The sequence below is a fragment of the Cylas formicarius genome, unplaced genomic scaffold (assembly GCF_029955315.1).
Source record: "Cylas formicarius isolate icCylForm1 unplaced genomic scaffold, icCylForm1.1 PGA_scaffold_9__14_contigs__length_23061073, whole genome shotgun sequence".
Classification (NCBI taxonomy): Eukaryota; Metazoa; Arthropoda; class Insecta; order Coleoptera; family Brentidae; genus Cylas; species Cylas formicarius.
In genome coordinates this window covers 21,368,844-21,385,746 of record NW_026844365.1, presented here as the reverse complement: position 1 = coordinate 21,385,746, position 16,903 = coordinate 21,368,844, and the positions used below count along the sequence as shown (strand labels likewise).

Here is a 16,903-nt window from a genome sequence, read left to right as displayed (position 1 = left end):
AAATAAGAAAGGAACAAATCAGGACTTCGCATCGCCTGCATTTTATAAGTAACAAGACTTTCGATTATTCGAACAGTTTATCCCCAGATGTGTGTGCGCCAAACTTGTCTGTATTTAAATGTCGCTTGGACAGTATATTGTTTCATAGCAATAACTAAATATTTATTATATGTATAACATTCTACTATCAATGTGCATAATAGGTTCTCCTCAGCACTTTATTCATTGTAATAATAATTATAAACAATAATAATAAATTTGGGCGGCGAATTTCTGGTCCATTTTTAAAAAGAAATCTTCATATGAACATATGTCTTAACTTTTGAGATACAGGGCGGTTAAGTTTTCAAAAATAATATATTTTTTTAATATCTGTCATACCACTATAGTTGGTTTAATGAAATTTGACACCCATGTACTATGTATCAAGGGGTATTATTTAGTGTACCACTTTTTTTTTAAATACACCAGTGGCGGTCCTACGTAATTCCATCTGTCTATTTGGGCAGAAATTGATAGCAAGCCCTGACCCCTCTTAAAATAAAAATAATTTTTACAATCTCCAATGCTTTCTAAACAAATTTAATTTCTTGAAAGTAAAAACCGTGCGACGGACCAAAAAAAAAAATTACGAGATCAGAACAATTATTTTGATTAATTACGTCGCCACTGCACTGGATAAATCGGGATTATGAAATATAAAATATAAATCTATTCTTATTTATTATTTAATATACTTACTTAGTATTAATATTTTTTTAGAAAATTGTCTGTTAATAAATTAATAACAGCTTTTTTGAAAAGAAGTCAAACATAGAAAATAGATGAGTTGCTGAAAGTGTACCTCGCCGTAAGGCTCACACGCTTTAGATCTTTTCCCAATATTGCCACGCACTCTTTGAAGTATACCTCCAGTGTTTATTATTAAATCACAGGCAGTTCTTATACGATCCTTCAGGTCTTCTACATATAGACAATTACTTAAGTAAGAAATAGTAATGATAATAATTCTCTCTGCTGTCATACTAACGATATTGCTATGATCGTGCAGAGAAGAGGTTTTTATTTTTTTAAAGCGAGAACCGTACATCGGATTACATTTCTTTATTTTTATGATTTTTTTATTTTTATTTATTTTATTTATAATTTTTATTTTAAGAAAAATCAGTGTAATTCCGCCACTGATATATTTTTAAAAAATTGTGGTACACTAAATAAATAGTGCATGTGTGAGAAATGTTATTAAAATATCTAAAGATATTAAAAAAATATATTTTATTTTTGAAAACTTTACCACCCTGTATCTCAAAAGTTAAGACGCTTAGGACATATGTTCATACTAAGTTTTCTTTTTAAAATTCACCCAAAAATCGCCGCCCAAATTATTGACATTCAATTAGAAAACACCTTGTATATCACATATGCACTGAATAAAATTAAGCATCACAAAACAGTGCAACGATGAAGATGAAAGATCACACCTAAACATTGTTAAGAATTTTCTTTCATTTTATACCAAAACCTGAGTGAAGGCAATTAGGTATGATTGAAAACAATCTGTTCGTTTTATTCAATGTAATTATATTTTGTAAGAAAACATATTACATTAATAGTGCACGTTTAAGGATAGCGTTGACAGAAACAAAATACAATGATGGCCTCTTTGTTTTAAATCCATATCTATATCTGTTTAAATTGTTCTTTTAAACATTTACATTACTTTCGCTTTAATAAGAATAAATAATAAAAATTATCATGCACGTTAGTTTCAAGAAGACATTGTGGAATCATATAACGTCTTATTGATTTATTAATCATATTTAATTTTGAGCAAATGTGTTTTTTTTTAATTTTACGTTTTTTCTGTGACTGAGTGACCTGGAACAATAAAATTCAATACTTGCTGATTTTCAGACATGCAATGCTGTCAGATTTCGCACTGATTTATAATTCTGATAACCTTCCGTTGAAACACTTCTAAGAAGTTAATAATTTTTTATTAACGGTGGTAAATCTGACTAGGTGACCTAAGATGTTGAAATGTATCCTTTCAGATTTGGCTGTTTTGGAGATATTTCAGGGTTCCGGCACATTTTACTGAAAAAGCGGTGTTGCCGGAGCTCAGTAATTAATTAGAAACAAATCCGACAATTCATTGCAACCAAAATAAATAGGGCATACCATTTAAAATAACAAAATTAGGTGAGGAATCCAGAAGATTTGTATATAGTATTACCGTAGCCTGTGAAATTTTCTTTGAAAATTTTAAAAAATATTTGCCAATGGCAACCTTACGCTTAAATGTCAAAATAATTTTTGTTGGAACACCATATATGAATTGAAAGCGATTTCAATTGTCCCGATATTTGATAATCAAGAAGGCATGATATAAAAAATCTAAGGTTCGAAATTTGAAATTATATAAAAAAACATGGTTATGCCAATGTTTGGATGATTATAAATTTTTACGATCGAGAATAAACAAAAAAATATATTACACCTGCATATAAAAAATATTTGTCGAATTATGAAGAATTCAACAAAGGTATTCCTAATCAAATGTTTCAAAATAATCAAGTAATATGTATTTTAAATCCGTTTATTTACAGGCTAGCAACTATAATTATCAGGTGGGTTTCCTTGAAATTCCGACGTTCATTTACAGCCCTTTCCTGTCATAGAAATCGATGTTATTACTGCAATATCAAAGCTAAAAAATAAGACAACTATAGGCCACGATTACTTTACCCGTGATATTTTAAAGAGTTGTAAACTCTACCTGGCAAAACCACTTGACTTAATTTTTAAGATAGGAATAATGTCAAAAACATTTCCAGACAAGTTAAAAATAGCTCGAATAGGACTTAATAAAGGACTTTGAGTATGGTTTTCGAGAGCGCAGATCTACTTTGCGAAATCTCTTAGATTTTACAAAATTTGTCATAAAAGTCATAGCATCTGAGGGGCAGGTGGATACTATGTTGACAGATTTTAAAATAATATATTATGCAACAAGTGCGCTAAACGGCATTTGACTCACGAGTTTATTTGACACGAGCGGAGCGAGTGTTTAATAAACGAGTGACTTAAAAAGTTTACCGAACGTGTTGCATACTATTACTTTTTCTACGACCGCTAGTTTTTGGGTCCATTTTCGCGAAACAACACGAATATATTCACTGACATAACCGTCAGAATTGACAAACGTCAAAATTCAGGGCATGGGAAATATCTTCTAAAACATCCGATTGCTCCCAAATCCGTGCGGCAAAATCTCGGAAGTGGCTCGAATCCGTGGGAAACGAAACTGACGTGGTAACGTGACGCTTCCCGCACGCTATATCGGTGTGTAATTAGGTATTTTACAGACGGGAGTACAAAAAAGCCAGTTTTCCTTATCTAAGGACTGGTGTTTTTTATTACCTTTTATCCATCTCTTGTTCTGTCTAGGGTGTCATAGGGATCAACACTAGGCCCACTATTATTTCTATTATTCATAAATGACATAGGACAAAGTATTAAGGATTCAAATATCTTGCTGTATGCTGATGACATGAAAATATACAGAAAAATAGGGAAGGAAAAAGTCAAAATTAATCAATCAATCAATGTGCATATCTGTTACCTATGAAAAGAGCCATTTTGAATATAAATTGAATAAAGTTACTATTAAATCAATTACCACAAAATATGACTTTGGCGTAATATTTGATGCGAAATTAGCATTCAATGAACATATTTTAAAAATGGTAAGATTGGCATAAAGAAATCTTGGATTCTTAATTAAAAATTCAAATAATTTCAAATCTGAAAAAACTGAAAATTCTGACTGATGACATGAAAATATACAGAAAAATAGCAAAGGAAAAAGTGGTCAAAAAATAATTAGCTTTTAATGTCAAATCAATCAATCAATCAATCAATGTCCATATCTGTTACTTATGAAAAGAGCCATTTTGAATATAAATTGAATAAAGTTACTATTAAATCAATTACCACAAAATATGACTTTGGCGTAATATTTGATGCGAAATTAACATTCAATGAACATATTTTAAAAATAGTAAGATTGGCATAAGGAAATTTTGGATTCTTAATTAAAAATTCAAAAAATTTGAAATCTGAAAAAACTGAAAATTCTTGATCATAACCTAGTACAGTTGAAGCTTGAAATCGCAAGCATATGTTTCAATTAAGCTCTGAAGAAGCCAACAGGGTAAATGATGAAACAGCAAGTTCGATTCATGAACAACCCACGCTGATGGAATAGAGAGGATTTGTAAACAGTGTCTGGAGTTGTACATGGACAAAATTCAAATTAAAAATTTAAACTAACTCAAGAATTTAAGATAGCTTTCGGAATGTTTGGTACTGTCGACACTTGCTTATCTTGACATTGCATATGGTGCCTTACTTACAAATTTTAATAAATATAGAATAAAGAAGGAGCAGAATGCTTGTGTTCAATATGTTAAGAATCCATCATCAGGTTAAAGAATTTTTTGGGCTAACATGGCTCATCTATGTTAATATGGATCAGTTGGATAAAATCTTAAAATTAAAAAAAACAGTTACTTAGCAGAACTGGTATTTCAAAGAACTGCAAACATTCGTTTCAGTGATGCCACAGCAGGGACAGAGTTTTTCAAAAATTGTTTTTATATACCTCTGCCGTAACTGATAAGTCAATACCTATTTCCTGTAAAGATTGTACACACATATTTAAAAATCATCTGAAAAGTTTTATGTCCGATAGATCATTGATCTCTAGTGAAATATAGAATTTATCATAATTTTTGGTACCTGTTTATGTTATTTTTTTATTCTCATTATCCATACTCTAACGACAATTAACTAACGAAAACTAACTAAAGGTGAGATAAAAAGGAAGAAAAACGTTTACTTATATAAGAAAATTTTTGGAAATGGCGACCATCCACATTCTTTTCTTGAAACTAGTGCTGACTCTGGACAACATTTGCGAGATATTGAAGCTTTGGATACAGCAATGGGAAGGTGCTTGTAAGACTTGTGTGCATGGTTTGTTGCACATGGACTGCAAATTAACACGCCAAAGACAGAAAAAATGGTTATTGGTCTAAAAAGTCAAAAAGTTTGCTTTATCCCGAAACTTTCATTTGATGGTTACATTTCTTTTAAAAGCCTAAAGAACACTAAGGTAGACAACCATTAATTGACACCTGCTCATGATTTACCTATTTTTAAGAAACCAATTTGCTGCCTGTATCACAATCGATATTCAGCATATAAGGTTCTTGAAGTTTGCTTTGATTCCGAAACTTTCATTTAAAGGTCATATTTCTTATTAAAAGTATAAAAAATACTAAAGTAAACAATCGTTAATTGACTCATGATCAGTGGTAATTGATATATAATTTCACTTCCATTTATTCGTTAGTATAATGCATGCAGAAACTAATTCGAATTTCCTGATCTAGCAAAATTCTTGGACACTTGTGTATTAATCATTGGTTTATTAAAATAATACTTTTTCCAATTATTGACAAACCGTCACTTGACACGACCCTGTCTAAGTCACATAAAATGGAGAAATCAAAATTTGGGTAAGAGGCTTCAGAAACAAAAGTTTCGTCAGAGGCGTCAGAAGATGAATAAAGTTGGATAGACAGTGGTGACAGTCGAGTTGATGTAGATATTATCTGGAAAGCATATGATCAAATATTTTTTGACTTAGGAGAAAGCAAAAACATTTCTGAAAAAAGAACTACCATTTGAAGTTGAACTAAGCAATGTTGGAGTACTGCCTACTCCTGAATTTTAGAAACTAGAGAAAGACAGAAGTACGAGTTTCAGTTAGTTACCTCATTCTGTTAATATAATTTTTTTTAATTTCCATGTGTCAATAAATGAATGCCATTTAATGTTTTTTATTAGAAATGATATGTCAATAAATGGTTTTTAAAATACTTTTTTTTTATTTATTATTATATCTTTTTAACGCTATTGTGCTATAAAAATTTAGTTAAGAACAACTTTAGCAGAGTAAAAAAATGTGATAAAAAAAGTCTCATCTAAAATTATCAATAATTTCTCCATGTCTGAGTCGATAGCTACTTATGTAATATTGATAAGGAGAGATGCAAATAGAATCTTTGCACCACAAAGAAGAGCAATAAGAATAATAGAGGAGTTAACATATAGAGTTGATGTAAAGAACACTTCAATATTTTGAGAATTAATAATACCTTGCTGATACATATTGGTTTGGTTAATTAATAAAAAATATAAAAGAACGCTCATTTCACTCTTATATTACCCATATTAATGAAGATAAACCTGGAAGTTCTCATATTCAAAAAATCTACTTATAGCAAAAACTATTTTACTCTAATATTCATCAGTAAGCTTCCAAATAATATTAAACAAGTAGATTTCGAGGCTTTCATATTAAAAATAAAAACTTTCTTAATCAAAAAATCTTTCTATACTGTGAAAGATTTTTTTACAGTAAGATAAATTATATTGATTCATAAACCACTGCACATTGACCTACCTGTGTATTTTGTGTATTATATTTTATATTTTACGTATTTGGTGTATTCAAATGTGATTAAAGGATATTAGGATAACTGTAATGTAATTAGGATCTGTAATTAAATACTTTGTATTTCGAAACAGCGATAATATTAGTCTGATTTCTCATGATGAAAGTGCCTTGTCATTAAACCGTTGTGAAAAAAGTACAATAAATTATCTTTCATTTCTAAATACCATAGGCAACTATAAAACATCAAACAAAAATCAAAATTTCGCATATTCTCGGAAAACGAGAAAAGTAAGTTAAAAATATGGAGTTTAATTTAGATTAATCAAGTGATAAAAACTAAATTTTGTTATTAGAATAGGATACATTTTTGGTCCCCCTTTATCAGATGGCAAGTTTTTTATAATTGGGATATTAAATAGGGTGTATTATTACACTCTACTGTCAATTTCATTAATGTATGTTAAATACTTATGTTATTAAAAAATTAACATTAGATTATATTTTGACATAACTCAAATTATTTAAAAAACCTTACAATCTAGGTACAACAAACACTCATTTTGATGTTAGAATCCAAACATGTGATAATGTAAAAAAATAAAACTTTTACCACTTTTATGAAAGCAACTGTAAAAAATAAGCATAATATGGCTTCCCACATCCCAAAAGTAAAACTTTTATAAAACTGTACAAAACTAATTAAAAATTTAAATGATCCGTACATGTTATTGAAGTTTTTCTTATAAAAAATGTGGTTAGTTAGTACCGCTATTCATTAGTCTACAAAAGTTTGTCAAGAAATTTATATGATTCATTCTTGCAGTTTTGTGAAATTTTAAAATAGCAAAAAAAAATTATTTCCTATTAGGTATTTTCTTTTTTAAAATTTTCAGAATAACATGCAAATTTCAAAACTCTTTCTGGTGGTATAAACATGTCCATGTGCCTGATAAGAACTAACAGAAGCTTACTTGAAAATGACCCATCTGTTCAAATAGCCTTCCAATTTCTTCATTGCGAACTTGGTATTCACATAACCAAAGCTCAACAAGATAACCAAGTCAACTTAAACACAAATCCTTGGTTATACAAATAGCAAATATCAGCTGTAAAACTTACTTCGAATGCCAAAAGGTTGTACTTTAAAATTCCCTCCTAGCAGCATCAAATACTGGTGCCATTATGTGACAGCACCCAAAATATGTCATCCTTGCAACTATATGAAACTTGAGAAAAACAGCAACTGGTTTTCTATTCATAGAGCTTTAACAACTAGAAACTCATATTTTGTTCAAAATTACCCCGTTTCCACGAGTTTCGTATAAATAGCTAATACAGATAGCCTGCTTTCAACTGCTTCAAATTCCATTAGAAATTCTGGCTGCTTTGACTCCATATATAAGATAATACAGGATCGAGTCCATTCATGCATTCCCGCTGAAAAACAAGCCAAACATGAAGACCGAATTTGTTTAATTTTACCTACATCTTCTAAACAAACCATAGGGGAGGTTTGTTTTAGGTTAAATCATTATAATTAGACAACAGTGGTGTTGCTCACATCGCCTTCACCATCCAAACGACTACTAAATTCTAGCATTTCCATAATTTACTAGTAAAACCTCATATTTATGCAAAAATTCTCGATTCTCAAAACGCCTAAAATATATACAGTGAAAACGGTTTCATTTTGCTGTGGTATATAGGAAGTGTCTTGGCATGGGCGAATTCTGGTGAAATATGTTTAAGTACGCTAAAATTAAAGCATAGCCATGTTCTAGCAGGATTAATGCACAACATAGCTAACTCAAGTAAAACCTATTTCCTTTGAGCAGCCCAGAATTTCCTTAATTTCGAAATATGAGATCAAAGAATAAGTTTACAAATAAATGTCATAGAGCGAAAGTTTTCTCTCTGGCTACGACAAAACGAAGATCAGTGACCGATGGTACATTCAATTCAATGATGCGTTCACAGATAACTGTTGGGCACGACTACCAGGATCATTCGCCCATTGCCGACTTCCGTCGAGGATTCTCGGATCTTCTCCAGGAAGGAGACAGAATTTTGAAGTTCTAAATGTCGAGGATTTTCGTATCTTCTCTGGCGAAGAAGACTGATTTTTGAAGTTCCAAATGTCGAGGATTGTCAGATCTTCTCCAGCGAAGGAGACTAAACTTTAAAGTTCCAAATGTCGAGGATTTTCGGATCTTCTCCAGCGAAGGAGACTAATCTCAGAAGTTCTAAATGTCGATTTTTCGGATTTTCCCCCCAAGTCTGCGCTTTAAAATATCAATCTTTGCTTTAATATCTAGTAGAATGTAGCTGTTGGAAGCTTCAACCGCACTGCATCCGAAGCTCTGCAGGGCACTTTTGGAATCGGACACAACTACTGCCTGTTTAATATTATAATCTAATATAAGATCTAGGGCGTAACTAATAGCTACCATTTCTGCAGAGCAAATACAAAACGCGCTATTCAACCCATGCCCGACCCTAACATTGAGAAACGGAATAAATACTCCAAAGCCAACTCTATCATCTGGTCCCTTAGAGGCATCGGTAAATATAAATGTCTCTTCCCATGGGAGTAAAAAAGATTCATTAATCATGACTATATCCGGACCAAAGTCACGAATAAGTCTAATAATACTATCACAATTACTTCTAATACCGCAAGTGTTCCAATGAATAATTGAGAAATTACTAATTTTAACAGAAAGATTTGACTGTCGATCTGGGAACATTAATAAATTAAAACCTGCATCCTCCGGGAGGAGGCAGGGAGTCAAAAAGACTCTCAATTTCATGGTGAGCACTTTTACTGGGTATATTGGACAAGACTTTTTTCTTTAATTTTCAAACCGATACCAAAATTCACCAGAGGAGGAAACCCCTGGAGAAGCAGTGTCCATCTCGGACTCTGACGATAAATCATTTAAATATGAGGGAGAAGATTGACTTTTGCTAGTGTGATTCAACTTCTGCCTAGTCAACGGCGGCACGAGACAATCCCTGTGGGCGTCCCTATCATACCCTGATTCTATTTGGGGGGACTTACGCTTTTTTGCTATGACAGAATAAGTTTTAGAAGCAGATCTAGGGGAAGGCTGAGAGACGGGGGCAACCGTGTTATGAATAGGAGGGAAATTTTCATTAGAGCGATTAAACTCACTTGATTTGGGGCCTCTTGGAAAGAGTTTGGCCGCTTCAAAAAAGGACAAGTTGTACCATGCCATAGCCTCATTGATTTTCTTCTGTCTGTCCATTTCCGGACATGATCTATCAGTGGCCTGATGAGAGCCTTTACAATGGATGCAAGTTGGCTTTGGAGATATTTCGCAATTACCCAGGCTGCATTTACCTTCATGATTTAAGTGGTCTGTCGGGCATGGTTTCTTCTTATAAAACTGTTCTTTCAGTTCACAATGAAATACTGGATGATCTCCAGCGCAGAAACTACATCTACCCTTGCTTTTACATTGGTTTTTCCAATGACCAAACCTGCAACAATTCATACATAAGACAACAGGACTAACATATTTTTCGATTGAACACTCATTTTTATAGATACTGATTGATTCTGGAAGAGTTTTACCGTCAAATGTTATTATATAATCATTAGATGGAACTGTCTTGAAACCAAAAGTGCCAGGCAGAACACCTGGGCATTTGACCCTTTTAGTTAGTCTGCGAACATTAACAATCTTAACGCGCTTTAGCGATCTTCCGATGTTAACCTTGGCTTCTGCCTCAGAGTAAAAATCATCCTCATCAATTAAGTCACCAATGTCCCTCACCAACCCTCGGCAAGTGACTAGTCTTTGAGGTATATACTTATTATACCCACCAGCTGTCGAATAGGTTTCATTAGATAAAAATTTATTTGCAGACTCAGAGGTGTTAAACTCCAAACCGATTTTATTGGCTCCTTTTCTAGAAATTTTCAATATACCTTGAACTTTCTGCGCTTGAAGTAACTTCCCAAAGTTCATAGGATGAAGATTCCCCACCTTACTTGTAATCCCCTCCAGAATCACCATAAAAGGCCCCTGGTCGGTGATTTCATATTTTGTTTTCCGATTTACTGTCCTTCATATGTTTGCGGAGATTTTGGCAACTTCCCGCAGGATTTCAGCGTCTTGCTCGAACTGATTCTTGATAATCTGGATCTCTGCCGATAACTTTGACAACTCTTCACCTGAGGGCACATCAAAATACTGGAGCCTGGAAATATCTTCAGCAGTTTTTTTGCAATCCGGTGGCAAAATGTTACAAATAATGGCGTTCAACGGACGATTTTGAGAATCATTGGATAAACTGTCATTTTCTTGTGCTGCACTAACCGTCGGGGGGCCCTCGCCCCCGAAGAGTCCCCCATGGTTGAGGTTAGAGGGTCAAGAGGAGGAAACTACCAGCCACAAAAACTGATATATAACTGGATGCGTTAAATGGACTCACCAAATAACAGAAAACAATAAAAATTAGGGCCGATGCCTAAAGATTTGCACAACAATACTCAGGTAGTCTTCACTCCTTCGCTGTTGTACCGAAAGCCGATGGTACATTAATCACCGTACGGAAAATTTCCTTCATGGCACTTATCCTCGGGCCACTTGCCCACGAGCTGACGCAAGATCTCGTAATGGATAGGATTGGCTCCACCAATGTAAATAATCAGTAATAACAAGTGGGTAAGTACCTATGTCCTTAACCACCAACGGAATGTTACTTATAACCCAGTTGCTGGAGAATTTTGGCCAGTTATTAAGATAATCAGTTGATGAATAGCATGAAAAGTGTGATTGAGTTGTTGGGGTGGCGGCTTGCTTTAAGGAAACATAAACGTAACTGGAATTTGTTAAACTTGACGTAATGGAAGACGAGATGTATAGTGATGACTTAGATATTCTGGATGTAGATGGGTTTCGTAGGGCACAATGGGAAGGCAGGTTTCGGTTAACAAACAAATATTACAGCCCGCACATCTGGTAAGGCCAAACTATCAAAAGTAATATTGAGAAAGTTGGGGGAGGGAGGGAGGGAGATATTTACACAGAGGAGAAAATCCTCAGCCCTGAGTAAATAGAACGAGAGTTTTTACTTGCTGCCAGGTCAGTAGCGGACATGTGTAAGAAATCCATATATCCAAATATAGTGGCCCTACTAAAAAGTGATGCACTGCAGGTGGCTATGATATTCTCGGTTTTGCTCATATAACAGAGTTGCCTCATTACAGTAATTTTTCAGAAAAAATTGAGTAATTTTCATAAGAACGCAAAATCAGTCTCTGAAATCCGAATATTGGTAACGCCGAGCTAGGAATTGCTCTTACCAGAGAATATTAACAGTCTGTGCCTTTGTTTACATTTTTGGTGGTTATCATTCTCTGTGTACCTTTTTCGTGTTTTTGTGAAAAACTTGTGTTTGTGGTCAAAAGTGTAAGAAAAAGAATGTGCCTATGTACGGGTAACTGTTGCTTTATGTACAAGTTAATTTAAAAGATTTAAAAGTGGTTTCTATAGGATTCCCACTCACAAATTTGTATAATTTGTGCTTTCAATACTTGCTCCTTCATGAAATTGGAAGTGTGGCAGGTATGGACAAACCCGAGTGATTTAACAAACTGCAATATACCCTTAAATAGCTACATAGGAAAGATGTTTGGGTAATATGTTTTAGTGTACAATAATTGCAGAAAATATAAAAAAACAATTAAGCTGCAATAAATACTCCTTGACAGTTACAAATGCTTGTAAACCTCACTGTGGGAAAGTTTTCGTTTGTCATCACCCTTAGTGAAAATAAAATTGCCTTTCGGTTAGTCAAAAATTACATAACCAGAAATTCTAGACAACTATTCAAAATTTTGGGGTACATTATTTGTAGGTTACCTACCTCCTTAGGGAGGTAAGTGAATACTGCAGTACGTACACACACAATTTGACAATGATTAAATAGAAATAGTTCTATCAATAAATACTGATTTTGTAAATCTGCTTGTTGGATTCGGGACAACTTGAGTAGGCAAAATATTATATGCACAACTTGGGAAGAAGAGGTCTTGATTAGTCTCCGACTATTTTCCCAACCATTGTTTGGCTCGAGAGTAAGCTATGTCCTAGACTCGTAAGTATCACCTACCTCCTTTGTGTGAATAACTATTTAATACAAGTTTTTGGATAAGTTATGAGACTGATCCATGTTCTCTATCCCTTTTTTTTGTAGACTTTCATATATGTCTGTTTCTTAGTTTTGATTTATTTATTACATAAAATTAAATCCTTTTCTCCACCAAATTTTAAACGCCACATTTTTAGTATTATTTTAACATCCTACAATAATTAATGATTGATATCACCTGTTGCAGAGTAAAAAGGTTATATATTGGTTTTTATGTGCTGTGCCAAATGTTATATTTCCCATATTAAGTTTACAGTTGAGTGGAGCAGGGTGGTCTGGTCACTTGTAGCCAGTCCATCACTGAACTTTGTTGATTTCTGCATTGTATATGTATATATGTTCCGTTTGTTACGAGAATACATTGTTCATATATATGAGAAAGTGTGTGTTGTGGAAATGAAAACATTATTATTAATATTATTATATCCATGTAATTAATCAATTTACATTTTATTTTTTAGTTTACCAAAAGATGAAATTGTAAGGAAACATTGCTTGTTAAAGATGGACCCGCCAGGGAGGCTAATAGTTTTAGAAAATCCTCCATATGTGGGCGTCACATCACTCCTTTAAACTATAGAAGAGGTGGTAAAGTCTTGATAAACTAGGCAGTGCAGTGTCTTTTAGGTAAATATTGTTGTAAATCGGGTTACTTGTTTTCTGGTCATTCTATTTGCCCATAGTGCCAAATAGTATCTTTTTTTTTCTAAGAAGACTGATAAAATTTATCAAATAATTTCATATTCCTCAAAAATATTATTTTGTTGGTAATATGTTACCAACTTTTTTTCTATCTAAAATATTGTATTTTTCCTGCATAATTTGTAACTGAAATTTTTCCATCTTGAACATAAGAGAAATTTTTGTTGATTGGGGGGCGTTTTTAAGCTATATTTCTAACAAGTCAAAATAATTTCTTTACTAGGTAGAACTTAATCTTCAGTGGTAGTCAAAACAACATAACAAGTTATAGAGAACTCTGGCACAGAATAACCAGCGATCATCAGTTTTTAAAAAGAAGGCACAGTAACATATTGTCAACAAGTGCTTCTCATTTAAATCTTCATTTTACAGTTAATGAAATTTTTGCTGTAGTTATTCTACTAACATTTAACAATATTTTATTTTATTATAAATGAACATTTTTTTTATTGGTTTCATCTTCTTTTTTGCAATTTTTAAAGGTGGTGATCCTCTCAAATCAAGTAATATAAAAGTTCCTTGAAAAATAAAAAATAAATACTCTTATGCTATTAAAAAATTCAGCACATATTTTTATGTAATTTCTTGTTGTGTTTATAAGCAACAATATATTTTATTCTTTTCAATAAAGGCCTTATTGAATAATTCATGTACGAGTTAATAAAACACTTTATAAAATGCTATTATAATTAAAGGTAAATCTAAAGTCCGGTAGACAAAATGCAATTTCTACATGTATTTTTAGCATTTAACAATTGCTGATAACTATTTTCGACGGGGAATTTTTTGCGGTAGCCGCCATAAAATTTTTGCTACCAAATTTTTTTTTAAATTTTGAGACAATAAACTACACTTTTTAAGGTTTGGTAATGTTAATTCTGTTACATTTAGTGTTAATTGTTTATTGACTTGTTTTATACTAGTTTTTAATTTTCTAATAATATATAATCATAATTATATATTTGGGAGGCGAAACTTTTTGCAATTACTAGACTTGCGATGAAAGAATGAGCGATCTGTCTATACGAGGTGCTTATTGAACATTTTTTCCACTTAGATGTTTTCAGTGCGATATCTTGTACCTCAAAGTTATATATACACTTTTAGAGTCACATTTCGTAAATGTAAAAATGTAATAAACACAAACACTTTTAATAGCATCACTTCTAATCGAACATGGAAAGACTTTTTACTCTCACGGTCAAGTATACATTTGAACGCGAAGAGCATCTTCTTTCTCAGATTTCCAAATAGACAAAGTCAGTCTAACTCAAGTCTCAGTTTCGAATAGGTTAAGCGAAACCTGCTCTATACTTGTAATAATTTTAAGACTTAAAATAAAATAGTTAAAAACTTTCAGTGTGATAAATTGTTTTCGCTGCACATGCATCCATCCATCCTGACAACATTTTCGTGCTGGGAAGCACGTTGAAAATACATCCCTGATGTCATTTTTGAGTAACACAACAGCAGCCCCAGTAACACAACAGCCCGATTTTTTTATTGATTAAATTAGCACTTTGTACCACTAAAATCAGCTGGCAATGTAATATTGACCGTGGATGGTTATTCATCTCACTGTAACAGCCTCCACATATTTAGATATGTAATTTATGTGCTCATTTTGAAGACGAAAAGTATATTATGCAACAAGTACGGTAAACGGCATTTTTCTACTCCCGTCTGTAAAATACTTAATTACGCACCGATCTAGCGTGCGGGATGCGCCACTTTACCACGTCAGTTACGTTTCCCATGCAGCCATGGGAGCAATCGGATGTTTTCGGAGATATTTCCCAGGCTTTGAATTTTGACGTTTGTCAATTCTGCCAGTCATGTCAGTGAATGTATTCGTGTTGTTTTGCGAAAATGTACCCAAAAATTAACGATCGTAGAAAAAGTATAGTATGCAACACGTTCGGTAAACTTTTTAACTCACTCATTTATTAATTTATTTATTTTATAAACTTGCGAGTCAATAGAATATTATGCAACAAGTGTTTATTTGGCACGAGCGGAGCGAGTGTTTAATAAACTGATTAGTGGCCTATACACATGCAGGCAAGTGTTAAGACTTGCATGTACAGGTCGAGACACGCGAGTAAGTGCGAATTTGTCAAAACTCACGGCGCGTTCAGTTCCAAGCGTGGCTCGAAGGGAATCAGATTGTGTCTGATTTTTAAAGCAAGTGCGAAGGCCAACTTGTCAGTGTATGTTCAGTTTTGTTTAGGTTTCGCGCCAAGACCGTTTCTACGTAATTTTCGTGGCAGATTAGTCCCTGGAAAAAATGGCAAATTCTAGATTATCAAAGAAACACGAAGTCATTATGAGGGAATTCATAGAATTATGTAAATACAATTCGTGCTTGTGCACGATAAAATGAAGAGTTTTAAAATAAAATATTAAAACAAGAGGCATACAAATTTTTAGTTGAGAAGTTGAAAGAAATGAACGAAGATTCAGCAAAGAAGACGTTATCAAAAAAAAAATCAATGCGGAGTTGTTTAAATTCCATTCCATTCTCAGATAATTTCGGTGATCGTTCGATTCTAATCTCAATTCATTTATTAAATTAACATTTAACATTAAAACATAAATAACAGTATGTATTACGTTTGGATAACCACGACTTCACCCATTTATGTCTTTTTCTTTTCTTTTTTTCCATACTTTCTACTGCAAGAACGACAGCAGTTGTAATCACACACATTTCTTCGACGTTGAATTCTCACAGCAGCAGGTCCTACCAATTGCTGTCTTGAATTATGTGGGTCTCATAACACACACTGAAGCGTTTTATTTAAGAAGGATGTATTTAATATTGGAATTTTGTATAAGAAAACTGACAAAATTCATTCTACACTTAAACTACTTGGTCGGCCATTCCACCGCGTATTTTTTCTTTTTGATTACGTAGACCAAAGAAAGTATTATTACAAAACAATACATGTAGTACCATCTATATGACAATAACTAAAACACTCATACAGTTAATGTAGACTTCTTTAACACAAAGCAAATTAACTGCGTTCTGCACTAATACATTCAACACACTCCCTCAATTTAAATGCATCAACAAACTGCAATCAAATGCACTTAAATTGTCCAATAACATACAACTTCCTTAAGTGTTACTTTTGCTTGTCACCATTGATCTAAATTTAACAAATTTTTCTTTTCCTGAAGATTTCGTGAACGTATCAGCACCTTTTAAATGTAGATCTTTGATGAAATGGTACTTTATGTCAATGTGTTTAGCACGCCTAGTTTTCACAGTTCTTGATCATAGATATGGCACTAATATTTGTCTAAGTTCAAAGTCACTGGTCCACACTTGTTTATTAAGTCACTTAACACACCTCTCAAATTAACAACTTCTTGTGCTGCAAGTCCTGCGAAAATATATTCTACCTCCATTGATGATAATGCAACACAATTTTGTTTTCGTAAGTGTCATGCAATTGAGTTTTTGCCATGGAAACACACAAA

The 16,903-nt window shown here is 33.0% G+C and overlaps 1 protein-coding gene and 1 long non-coding RNA gene across 11 annotated transcripts in view; one reads left to right on the top strand and one right to left on the bottom strand.

Moving 5' to 3' along the window:
* LOC132707927 (putative nuclease HARBI1) overlaps positions 1 to 11,102 on the bottom strand; it is a 44,215-nt gene extending 33,113 nt beyond the window's left edge. For 4 of the 9 annotated variants that reach the window (XR_009619791.1, XR_009619790.1, XR_009619795.1 and 1 more), the window contains exons 1-2: positions 7,649 to 11,102; positions 7,501 to 7,594 (exon numbers count right to left, since the gene is read on the bottom strand). The gene's annotated coding sequence lies outside the window, so the exon portion shown is untranslated. Of the gene's footprint in view, positions 1 to 7; positions 2,711 to 7,500; positions 7,595 to 7,648 lie in introns of those variants that run through there. The other 5 variants (XR_009619794.1, XR_009619796.1, XR_009619792.1 and 2 more) reach the window with 5 other exon arrangements.
* A 517-nt stretch (positions 11,103 to 11,619) lies between these two features.
* On the top strand, positions 11,620 to 15,987 carry LOC132707932 (uncharacterized). 2 transcript variants are annotated; one of them, XR_009619800.1, is made up of 3 exons: positions 11,620 to 12,658; positions 13,174 to 13,339; positions 14,775 to 15,987. It is a non-coding gene; the product is annotated as an uncharacterized LOC132707932 (long non-coding RNA). The 2 variants fall into 2 exon arrangements; XR_009619799.1 differs by lacking the exon at positions 14,775 to 15,987 and adding an exon at positions 13,638 to 14,767 and having other exon boundaries at positions 11,625 to 12,658.
* The last annotated feature ends 916 nt before the right edge of the window (positions 15,988 to 16,903 follow it).